Below are 8,739 nucleotides of genomic sequence, written 5' to 3' on the forward strand. Positions count from 1 at the left end.
TAATATGTTTTTATCTGTATGTATATATATATATATATAAATATATATACCAACTTCAATTTCCATCCTTCTCGCTATGTATTCATAATTGCAGCCTAATGTTGGTATGTTGTAAAAGGTCATAAAGAACCCCTGAAGCTGTACAGTGATTTTACATGTAAGTAATGAAAGTACAAAAGAGGGAAAGTGGCCAATCAGATTTCACAAAGACAAAAACCTGCCATGCCAGCAGGAAAACAGTCCACCTGAGTCAGGATCCATGTACATTCTCAGAACACATGGTATTATCTGCTTCCTGGTCTGCAAAGTGAATGTGTCCAACAAAAGCCTTTAATATTCCTTAATATTGTAAAACCAAGTTACCTTTCATGAATCAAAAGACAATAAAAAATGCACCTTTCAAAGTTGATCATGAGGAATCTATAAACTCCAGAGTTCTCTGAAATGATGCAAGTGAATCAGGTATAGGTTAGTCAGAAGAGGTAAGACATTAATTCAAGTGTGTGACTCAATTTAAGACTTAAACAGTTCAAGTCCTAAGAAGTTGCCAGCCTTCTTCTTTAAATATGTATAGAGAAATGGAATTTGTCTCTGGAAGGCTTACGATTTCTCCTGAGGGAAGCTGAAATGAAGATACAGGATTTCCTATCACGGCACAAAAATGGCTAGAGAGTGACAGCTTTGGGAATTTTCTCTGCTACATTCCTCATTCTGTCCCAAAGGTGGCATCTTCCATTGCTGAGGGAGAAAAGAGGAAAAATGTGAAAATACTCATCCCTATGTGAATGACTCATTAAATTCAGGGAGTTAACAGGACTTATCTGAATCTGGGAGCAAAACACACTTTTTTAGGTGTGATTTTACTGGAATTCCTTTCTCTCTTCAGTCAGAAAGTATAAGTTGTGTGCATTGACCCAGGCTGTATGTGCCATCATGTGTGTGTACTTCAGATGGAAAAACAAAAAAATTGAATTGTGTTGGCGTCATTTTGGCAAAAGATTCCTGTTCCATTTTCTGTACCTCAGCTATCCACCCATTTATAATCACCCAGTGAGATTAGAAGATTACAAATTACTTGTGTCCATTTCTCTTCTGTGACTTTGTTTCAAATGTATTCTCCCTTAAAAATGTGAAATTGGGGGTTTCCCCAAATTAAGAATGGGAAAGAATTAATATTTTGACATGAATTTTGTGATTCTGCATATTTTAAGTGACTAAGGGACATTGATGGATACTTTAATGACTCCATTTATTCAATTTACAGGATGAAAATCAAATTTCTTAGCCTCACACATATATTAGGATTCTCCAGAGAACCTGTTCCCAATTCCCCCACACATACACACACTGTAAGTGATTTCTTACAAATTATTGACTTCTGTGATGATTTTAGATACTGAACAGTCTGTCCATCTGCTATGTCAAGCTCAAATGTAGACTGAGGTCATCAGTCTGAAGACCTGAGAGCCAAGAATTGTTGGGGCAGAAGATCCATGTTCCAGCTCATGAGTGAGACTGAATTTAATTTAACCCTCCTCTTCTCTTTATGCTATTCCATCACTTAGCTGATTGAAGGAAGTTCACGCCCAGTGGGGAGGTCCATCTGCTTTATTCAATCTAACAATTCAAAAGTTAATCTCTTCCAGAATAACCCTGATGAGCACACCAAAGAATAATATTTAACCAGTTATCTGGGTGCTCCAGTCCTATCAAATTGAAACATAAAATTAATCATCACAATCCACATTAGATAGATCATAATACACATCAGTGTCCAGCTTCGTACTACTAACTTCATATTCCTTGCCTCCAAATCACCAACCCCTTCCCCCAGTCACTCACCTGTTTCAGTCATAGTTAAAATCTCAACATTTTCCCCAAATATATTTTGAATATTTAGGCCTTTGCACATATTAGACTCTGCCTAGAATTCTTTCCCTTCATTTCTACATTTATCCCTACTTAAATATCCAAATAAAGGATTTTTTCCTGTGTGCATCCTTCTTCGATGCATATAAAGGATGTTAACAGCTGCCTCCTTTACATTTTCCTAATGTTCAATGGTTTTCCCCTTTCCTACATTTATAGGATTCTGCAGGTTCACAGCTGCCCTTCCCCCTTGCCCTACGCACATACTCTCCTATGGTTCTCTCATTAAGGTCAAGGTTCATTCTTATTGGTCTGTCGCCTCATTGCAGAATACATCTTCTGGAGCCCAGCAGGCTTCTGATAAATAAATGACTTTCTAATGGCTCCCATGTCTAACCTTCAAGTACAACTATAAAATATATAGTACCAGTGCTGGCTTCGACAGCACATACACCACAATTGGAAAGACACAGAGAAGATTAACCTGGCCCCTTGCACAAGGATGACATACAGATTCTGGAAGAGTTCCATATTTTTAAATACCGAGGACTGAATTAGAGCAATTATATCCAATGCTTTTATGTCAAAATGAACCCTAACGTTATGTAGAACTAAAAAGAATCAATGCACATTTTTAAAAAAAATACATATGAGCCGTCCTAGTTTCAAACAAGGAATTTGAAAACATTAGGATTAAATAGTACTGAGAGTCCAGGATTTAGAATGAAGAAGATTGTAAAGGGAGAAAGACAGCTTTGAAGCACCAACAGGGGTTTTGGAGGGAAAACTAGGAAGAAAAGAAGAAAGTTGATTGACAGTGAGATGATGGAATGAGGGGACAGAGTCTGCTCCCCAGAGGACCTGCGGTGAGGGAGATAACAGTGGGAAAGGCAGGGAGGGAACCTGGCCGGGAAAAGCAGGCACAGTTTCCACTGGGTGCACCTTTGAGTTCTGCCACACCGAACTTCCAAACTCCTACTCTGTAAAGGAAGCAATTGGACTGGAGCCTCAGTCCCTGAAAATGCGGCTTGACCCACCAGTGACTGAGGTGGAAGAAAATGAAGAGAGATGGAGGAAGGAGTGTGGGGAAAGAGAGGACAGAGGAAAAGAGAAAAAGAAGAAAGAACGAGGGAAGTGTGAGGCAAGGAAGAAGACGGGAGGAAAACTGGAGAGGAGAAGAGAAAACCTAGTAGCCGCAAGGCTGATGCTGGTGTTATTTCTCTGCCAGAAGAGGTTGGGTTTGTTGTTTAATTACTGATACTCAGTGTTTCAATATTTAAAAGAAATCGCCATGTAGATGTAATCAATGGACAAATTTCTTGCATGTCTTTATTTTTGAGCTATTTTATAAATATCAAAATGTCTATAATTCCTTTTCCACATTATCTATAAAATGTATGTTATGCATATGTACCAGTCACACAATTTTGCATTGCCTTCTTTCAACTAAAAGTACCTTTAAGGGGCTGGGGTTGTGGCTCAGTGGTAGAGCACTTGCCCAGCATGTGTGAGGCGCTGGGTTCCATCCTCAGCACCACATGTAACTAAATGAATAAAATGAAGGACTATCAACATCAAAAAAAATTTTTTTAAAGTATCTTTAAGCTTGTTATCATTGTATAAACAGTTTCCTTAATTTTAATGCCTACCTTGAATTTCACTGAATGCTTCTTATACCTATTCATTTAGCTAGTATTGCACAGATGGACATTAGCTTGTTTCTAATCTGTTGCAAGCATACAGAGAGAGAGAGAGAGAGAGAGAGAGAGAGAGAGAGAGAGAGAGAGAAAATTTCAAATTTCAAATATCTGGTGGTTTATTTGCTGAAAAATGGTATTACTGCATTAAAGTGTAGGAGTTTATGATTTAGGTGAATATGCCCACTAACCTTATAAGTGAGGCACCATTTATATTTCCATGATCACAAGAATGTGTACTTTGCTTTCCCCATAGCCACCTCTAGATAATACAGCACCAAAATCTTGCCAGCCTTTCAGGTTAAGAGTAGGATCTCTATGCAGTTGTTTCACAGATTTGAATTATCATTATTTGGGGTTCATAATATATTATCATCATTGGATCATGTATGGCTCTTGACTATATGTAGTTGAATCATTTAATTAATTAGTACAATTACATTCATGACCCTGATTTTACATCTCAAAAACTAAATCGCGGAGCGAGGGAGCCAGCCAGCCAGCCCGCCCGATCCCCATCGGTCGCCATCGCGGAGCCTGCCTGCCTGCCCCCTACTGCTGAGGGACACTGCACTTGCCTCTGTGCTGACTCAGCGCACCCTCACTGGGGTTCCCCAGCTTCTTTGGAGACTGGTGCAGGCATTTTGAATTATTACTGAGAGCGTGACCATCATCATTGGAAGCACGGCTCCTTTCCTAAGACACCTACAGGAGACTGGAGGCCCTTTGACAGGATTCGGGATTCAAGAAGAGGAGGTATGGAGAGACTTGGGACTAACTCAGAGCAGCCAGGTGAGTCTCTCCCGTGGGCAAGTTTCCCTGGACAGGTCAGTAGTCCTGGAATGCAGTGAACTTCATGGAGTAGAATGGCCCAGTGAGACTCCCCCGCTGGAGCCATGAACCTGGACGACCAGGAGCATTGTACAGGAGGGTCACACAGCAAGAGGCTTCGGTGAAGAGCGAGGCTCCCAGGCCTGAGCAGCAGGACCAGACCGCAGACAGCTTCTCGGAGAAGGGCCGAGTGAGAGACTTTGGCGCAGGGCGAGGCACCCCAGCCCAAGTGGTAGTTCTGGACCCCAGGCAACATTGCAGAGGAGTGCTGCCCAGCAAGAGACTCACTCACAGAGCGAGGCTCCCTGCCCAAGAAGGTAGGTCCGGAACCCTGGGAACGTTGCAGAGGAGGGCTGCCCAGCCCAGGCAGTAATTCTGAACTAACGGGAATTTCTTGGAGGAGAGTTACCCAGCAAGACTTCCCCACTGGGTAAGTCATCCCCGCAGGGAAAGGTTTTCCCACCAGGGCGGAAGAACCAGAGACACTGGCCCAGACCAGCTATACTCCAGTCCACAGTCTAGTCCCTTTTGGCTGACCATTGGTCAACAAGTGGAGAGGCCTCTGCCCACTAGCAGGAAATATACCCCACCTGAAGGCCACCACCCCTAGAGGGGCAACTTCCTTGTGGAGCACTGAATTATCAAGTATCTCCAAGACTTCAGGCTACTGAAGGCTAGGAGTTGAGTTATTGGAAATCTACAGGGACACTATAAATCAATAGAGAAAATCTGCAATATCTCAAAGTTTCACTACTAGAGGGATAGATACCTGAGTATGAGAAAAAAAAGGGAAGAAAATGTCCCAAACAAACCTAGATGCTACATTACTAAAATCCAATGACAGCATGGCAGAAGAATTGTCAGAAAGGGAGTTAAGAATGTGCATAAAATGATCAAGGACAAACAATGAGATGAAAGAGCAAATGCAAGCTTTGAATGAACACACCACTCAACAGTTAAAAGAGCAAATGCTAGAAGTAAAAGATTATTTTAATAAAGATTTAGAGATACTCAAAACAAACAAACAAACAAACAGAAATCCTTGAAATGAAGGAAACAATAAACCAAATTAAAAACTCCATAGAAAGCATAAACAATAGGATAGAACACCTAGAAAACAGAACCTCTGACATTGAAGACAAAATATTTAATCTTGAGAACAAAGTTGACCAAACAGAGAAGATGGTAAGAAATCATGAATGGAATCTACAAGATTATGGGATAAACATGAAAAGGCCAAATTTAAGAATTATTGGGACTGAGGAAGGCATAGAGAAATAAACCAAAGGAATGAACAATCTATTCAATGAAATATCAGAAAATTTCCCAAATCTGAAGAATGAAATGGAAAATCAAGTACAAGAGACTTATAGGACTCTAAATATACAAAGTTACAACAAACCCACACCAAGACACAAATAATGAAAATACCCACCATACAAAAAAAGACAGAATTTTAAAGGCTGCAAGAGAAAAGAATCAAATTACATTCAGGGGGAAACCAATATGGATATCAGCAGATTTTTCAATCCAGACCCTAAAAGCTAGAAGGACCTGGAACAACATTTTTCAAGCTCTGAAAGAAAATGGATGCCAACCAAGAATCTTATACCCAGCAAAACTTACCTTCAGATTTGACAATGAAATAAAATCCTTCCATGATAAACAAAAGCTAAAAGAATTTACAAAAAAAAAAGCCGGCACTACAGAACATTCTCAGCGAAATATTCCATGAGGAAGAGATGAAAAACAATGATGTAAATCAGCAAAGGAAGGAACTACCCTAAAGGAATAGCCAAATAAATGAGAAAACAAGTTGTGTCAAAAACAAAAATGAGCCAAATAATTGTGAATACAAATCATATCTCAATAATAACCCTGAATGTTAATGACCTGAAGTCTTCAATCAAAAGACATAGATGGCAGATTGGATCAAAAAGAAAGATTCAACAATTTGCTGCCTGCAAGAGACTCACCTCATAGAAAGAGATACCCACAGACTGAAGGTGAAAGGATGGGAAAAAACATATCATGCACATGGACTCAGAGAAAAGCCAGAGTATCCATTCTCATATCAGATAATGTGGAACTCAAGCCAAAGTTAGTCAGAAGGGATAAAGAAGGACATTTCATACTACTTAAGGGAAGCATAAACCAGCAAGACATAACAATATAAATATCTATGCCCCAAACAGTGTCTCATGCATGTACATCAAACAAATCCTTCTTGATTCCAGGAATCAAATAGACCACAACACAATCATACTAGGTGATTTTAACACACCTCTCTTGCCACTGGACAGACCTTCCAAACAAAAATTGAACAAAGAAACCATAGATCTCAATAACACAATCAATCATCTAGACTTAGCGGATATATATAGAATATACCATCCAACAAAGAGTGAATACACTATCTTCTCATCAGCACATGGATCCTTCTCTAAAATATACCATATATTATGCCACAAAGCTAATGTTAGAAAGTACAAGAAGATAGAGACACTACCTTGTATTCTATCAGATCATAATGGATTGAAATTAGAAATAAATGACAAAATAAAAAACAGAAACTACTCCAACACCTGGAGATTAAATAATATGCTATTGAATGATGAATGGATAACAGAAGACATCAGGGAGGAAATTAAAAAATTCTTAGAGGTAAATGAGAACAAAGTTACATCATATCAAAATCTCTGGGACACCATGTAAGCAGTACTTTGAGAAAAATTTATTTTATGGAGCACATTCAATAAAAGCAGAAAAAATCAACAAATAAACGACCTAACACTACAGCTCAAAGCCCTAGAAAAAGAACAGAGCAACACCAAAAGTAGTAGAAGAGAGGAGATAGTTAAAATCAGAGCTGAAATCAGTGAAACTGAAACAAAAGAAACAATTGAAAAAATTGACAAAATAAATAGTTGGTTCTTTGAAAAACAAAATTGATAAACCCTTAGTCACACTAACAAAGAGAAGGAGAAAGAAAACTAAAATTCGGAATGAACAAGGAAATATCACAACAGACACAGTGAAATACAAAACATAATTAGAAGTTATTTTGAAAATCTATACTCCAACAAAATAGAAAATCTAGAAGACAGGTTTCTAGAGACATATGAATTACCTAAACTGAATCAGGAGGACATACACAATTTAAATAGATCAATTTCAAGTAACGAAATAGAAAAAAGAGAAGTTAGGAAAACTACCCCATTCACAATAGCCTCAAAAAAAAAAAAATACTCAGGAATCAATCTAACAAAAGAAGTGAAAGACCTGTACAATGACAACTACAGAACGCTAAAGAAAGAAATTAAAGAAAACCTTAGAAGATGGAAAGATTTCCCATGTTCTTGGATAGGAAGAATTAATATTGTCAAAATGGCCATACTACCAAAAGTGCTATACAGATTCAATGCAATTCCAATTAAAATCCCAAAAACCTACCAACAAAGAAAAGTACAGGACCAGATGGGTTCTCAGTCTAGTTCTACAAAACCATTAAAGAAGAGCTCATCTCAATACTCCTCAAAGTATTCCATTAAATAGAGGAGGAGGGAACCCTCCTAAACTCATTCTATGAAGCCAATATCACTCTGATACCTAAACCAGACAGAGACACATCGAGGGAAGAAAATTTCAGACCAATACCCTTAATGAACATTGATGCAAAAATTCTTAACAAAATTTTCAGAAATCGCATCCAAAAATATATTAAAAAGATAGTGCGCCACAATCAAGTGGGTTTTATCCCAGGGATGCAAGGTTGGTTCAACATCCGGAAATCAATAAATGTAATTCACCATATCAACAGACTAAAAGTCAAGAATCACATGGTTATTTCAATGATGCAAAAAAAAATTTGATAAAATACAGCACCCCTTCATGCTCAAAACACTAGAAAAAATAGTGATAGTGGAAACATTCCTTAACATTGTAGAGGCTATCTATGCTAAGCCCATGGCTAATATCATTCTAAATGGTGAAAACCTGAAAGCATTCCCTCTAAAACTGGAACAAAGCAGGGATGCCCTCTTTCACCACTTCTATTCAACATCGTCCTTGAAACTCTAGCCAGAGCAATTAGACAGACTAAAGAAATTAAAAGGATACGAATAGGAAAGGAAGAACTCAAACTATCCCTATTTGCCAATGACATGATTACATATTTAGACGAACCCGGAAATTCCACCAGAAAACTTTTAGAACTCATAAGTGAATTCAGTAAAGTAGCAGGATATAAGATCAATGCTCATAAATCTATTGCATTTTTTTTTTTTTTGTGGTGCTGGGGATTTGAACCCAGGGCCTTGTGCTTGTGAGGCAAGCACTTTAC

General features: G+C 38.5%; 1 non-coding gene across 1 annotated transcript; it reads left to right on the forward strand.

Moving 5' to 3' along the window:
- The first annotated feature begins 2,298 nt into the window (after window positions 1–2,298).
- Window positions 2,299–2,406, forward strand: LOC124995213 (U6 spliceosomal RNA). The gene has a single exon (XR_007110681.1). It is a non-coding gene; the product is annotated as a U6 spliceosomal RNA (small nuclear RNA).
- Window positions 2,407–8,739: the final 6,333 nt, after the last annotated feature.

This window comes from Sciurus carolinensis, chromosome 10 (genome assembly GCF_902686445.1).
Source record: "Sciurus carolinensis chromosome 10, mSciCar1.2, whole genome shotgun sequence".
Classification (NCBI taxonomy): domain Eukaryota; kingdom Metazoa; phylum Chordata; class Mammalia; order Rodentia; family Sciuridae; genus Sciurus; species Sciurus carolinensis.